Source organism: Myxine glutinosa, chromosome 1 (genome assembly GCF_964187855.1).
Source record: "Myxine glutinosa chromosome 1, kmMyxGlut1.1, whole genome shotgun sequence".
Taxonomy (NCBI): domain Eukaryota; kingdom Metazoa; phylum Chordata; class Myxini; order Myxiniformes; family Myxinidae; genus Myxine; species Myxine glutinosa.
The window spans coordinates 694,504-698,174 of NC_136261.1; the positions used below are offsets into that span (position 1 = coordinate 694,504).

The following is a 3,671-nucleotide window of genomic DNA, read 5'->3' on the forward strand; positions in this document are numbered from 1 at the left end:
GCGAAATCCCTCACCCTGAACATCGTGATCGACGGCGCGAACAAGCCTTACCTTGTCGACGCAATGCGAAAGTTCACGATGGGTGAGAGGGAGATTCGGCCGTGCACGGCGGCTGATGATTTGAAGTACCTTGGGATCAAGTTCCTCCCCAGGGGAATTGCTCTGACATACGGGGCGTCCCTTGAGGAGGGACTTGTGAACTTGCGACGAGCACCTTTGAAGCCACAGCAACGAATGGCAATGCTGAGGGAGAATCTTATGCCCAAGCTCCAGCACGAGCTGGTGCTGGGGATAGCCCGGACAGGCACGCTCTGCAGGTTGGATCGGCAAGTGCGCCACCATGTGCGTCTCTGGCTGAGACTTCCGAAGGACACTCCGGTGCCCTTCTTTCACGCCAGGGCCGCGGATGGTGGGCTGGGTCTGACCCAGTTTCGTACGTCGATTCCAATCCTGCGTGAGCGTCGGCTGCGAGGGCTGGAGCGCTCGGACAGTCCCTATCTAAAAGCCATCTTCCAGACAAGCGTGGGGGACTGGATAAGGCTCCGGAGCACATGCAATCTGCATTACGGGGGGGGAGTATCCAAGTCTGTCAAACAGGCGGATGCTCTCACGGCTCGGCTGTTGCATGCGACAGTCGATGGCCGTGGCCTGGCTGAGGCGAGCCGAGTTCCCCAGCCTCAGGGCTGGGTGCTCAACCAGACTCGTCTTCAGTCAGGCAGAGCATACATCGAGTCGGTGAAGGTGCGGGGCAATTTGCTCCCCACTGGATCCCGCTCGAACCGCGGCAGGCCGTTGGATGCTCCAAGTAGGTGGTGTGATGCGGGTTGCTTGGCGAAGGAGACACTGTCTTATGTCTCCCAGGCGTGCATCCGTACTCACGCTGTTAGAGTGCGGCGGCACGATGACGTATGTCGTTTCGTGTGCGGTCGGCTCCGGCAGCGTGGGTACGAGGTTCTAGTTGAACCCGGCATTCCCACTGCAGCGGGTTTGAGGAAGCCAGACCTTGTAGCTGCAAAAGGTGGGCTTGCTGTGGTGCTAGACGCACAAATCATGAGCGACACCCTTGCGTTGACGTCTGAGCACTTCCAGAAGAGACGCTACTATAATGTGGCCGACGTCCATCAGTGGGTTAGTGGCAAGCTCCGCACTCACAACCCGCCACGAGTGTCGACCATCACTCTCAATTGGCGCGGAGTTTGGGCGCCGGAGTCGGCGTCCATTCTCCGTGGCCTAGGCCTTACCTTCGGGGACCTCCAGCTGATTACGGTGAAGGTGGTGGAGAGTACCATGAAGGCGTTCTGAGCCTTTAAGCAGTCCACACTCCGCTGCCCATGCCCGCGGCATCGGGTGGGCGGGTGCCCTTGAGGGCGCTGCGTTTGTTTTGTTTTGGCAATTGGAGGGACGAGTTATGGTTTTGATTTTGATTAAAGTTTATTTGACCATTTTTCTCCTTTTTTCATTTTGTCCCGGATTCCCCCCAGATGTTGTCAGGAATGGGCTGCCCTGGGGGTACCAGGGAGGCCCGTGAGCCGCGGACCCCTTACAATATTTTTCTGTGGAGGGGCTTTATGAGTTGGGTTTTCTGGTTAAAGTTTCTTTCGTCATTTTCGGGATTTATTTATTGTGCCCCGGAACCCTTACGAAATGGGTGTGCGGTCTCACAGGGAGACAAGGGTCGTTTACCCGCCCACGGTGGGCGCAGATGATGTTGGAGTCCACACCGAAAACTGGAAAAGTAGTTGAAGCGACCTGAAAGCTCCTTTGCCTATTGGTAGCCAAATGCCTCGTCATCTAACTAGTGACGCGCATGAATGGATGAACGAGATTCCCACTGTCCCTATCTACTATCCAGCGAAACCACAGCCAAGGGAACGTGCTTGGCGGAATCAGCGGGGAAAGAAGACCCTTTTGAGCTTGACTCTAGCCCGACTCTGTGAAGGGACTTGAGAGGCGTAGAATAAGTGGGAGGCCCGCCGGGGCCCACGACGTCCGGCCCCGCAAGGGGTGCGGGGCGCGCGGCGTCGCCGATGCGGAGCCACCGGTGAAATACCACTACTCTTACAGTTCCTTTACTAACCCGGTGAGACGGGAAGTGCGGGCCCCCTGGTCGGGGGGTCCCGCCTTTCTGGTGCGAAGCCCAGGGGTCGGCCGTGCGTCTTAACGGGCTCGCGTCGTGTCGGAGAGCGACCCGGGCGACCCGCTCCGGGGACAGTTCCGGGCGGGGAGTTTGACTGGGGCGGTACGCCTGTCAAACGGTAACGCAGGTGTCCTAAGGCGAGCTCAGGGAGGACGGAAACCTCCCGTGGAGCAGAAGGGCGAAAGCTCGCTTGATCTTGATTTTCAGTACGAATACAGACCGTGAAAGCGTGGCCTCGCGATCCTTTTGACTTTTTGGGTTTTAAGCAAGAGGTGTCAGAAAAGTTACCACAGGGATAACTGGCTTGTGGCGGCCAAGCGTCCATAGCGACGTCGCTTTTTGATCCTTCGATGTCGGCTCTTCCTATCACTGCGAAGCAGAATTTGCCAAGCGTTGGATTGTTCACCCACTAACAGGGAACGTGAGCTGGGTTTAGACCGTCGTGAGACAGGTTAGTTTTACCCTACTGATGCTATTGTCGCCGGGACAGCAACCCCGCTCAGTACGGGAGGAACCGCGGGTTCAGACACTTGGCGCGTGCGTCTGCCTGAGCAGCCAGCGGCGCGAAGCTACCCTCTGAGGGATTATGGCTGAACGCCTCTAAGTCAGAATCCCTCCTTGGGCACGGCGATACTGTTGCGCGTGGGGCTTAGGCCGGGACAGCGTAACTCTTTCGAGCCGGTGGCCCCCTCCGAGGGCGGCCTCCGGCGCGGTCCTCCGCACGGCATCGGTTTCGAGGGTCGCCCTATGGATTGTGCAGCGCGACCCTCTCCGAGCTTGCCGCTTGCACAGCACGACGGTGGGGCGCCATGCGCCGAATGACTCGTAAACGACCTGGTTACGGCTCGGGGTGTCGTAAGTAGCAGAGCAGCTTCGTCGCTGCGATCTATTGAAAGTCATCCTTCGAGCTAATATTTCGTCACACGACGAGAGCGACGATGACGAGCGAGCGAACGCACGCCTTGTACGCGCAGCTCGCCATCGCGGGTCGGCCGACCGTCTACAGGCCGACCGCGACGAACGACGTGGCCGTCGACGGGCGTCGCAGCTCGGCTCCAACGTTCTGGGTCGACCGACCGTCTGCAGGCCGACGGGACCAGACCGCAGAGCCTCTGCCGCTAGCACTCTGCCATCCGGCGTTGGTCGCGCGTCTTCTTTTCTCTTTGTTTGCCCTTGCTTCCTTGCACGTGTGGAAGTACTGTACTGCATTAATGTACTGTATGGCATGGTATTAAATGTACTGTATGGCATTAATCAAAACCAATATGGAAGTAGAGATCTTGACATCATAGTGATCGTTGGAATTGGAAACCGAAGCAGATAGACGATTTCGTAAATGAATGTCAGGAATTTGCACGAACGTGGTAATCTCTTGTTCACCTGGTCACAGCCCCAGGCTAGAGCACCCTCCTATTGTGAGGCAAATGCAACTCCCAGCAGGGGGGGGGGGCGAACCGGCTCCAGTGAGGCGATCGAGTAACGGATTAGAAGCAGCGGAGAAGGGATTACGATTTCAGCGGACAGAGGATTAACT

At 57.6% G+C, this 3,671-nt stretch overlaps 1 pseudogene; it reads left to right on the top strand.

Annotated features, from left to right (window-relative positions):
- Nucleotides 1-1,883: 1,883 nt before the first annotated feature.
- LOC144889980 (28S ribosomal RNA) lies at nt 1,884-3,055 on the top strand (annotated as a pseudogene).
- The last annotated feature ends 616 nt before the right edge of the window (nt 3,056-3,671 follow it).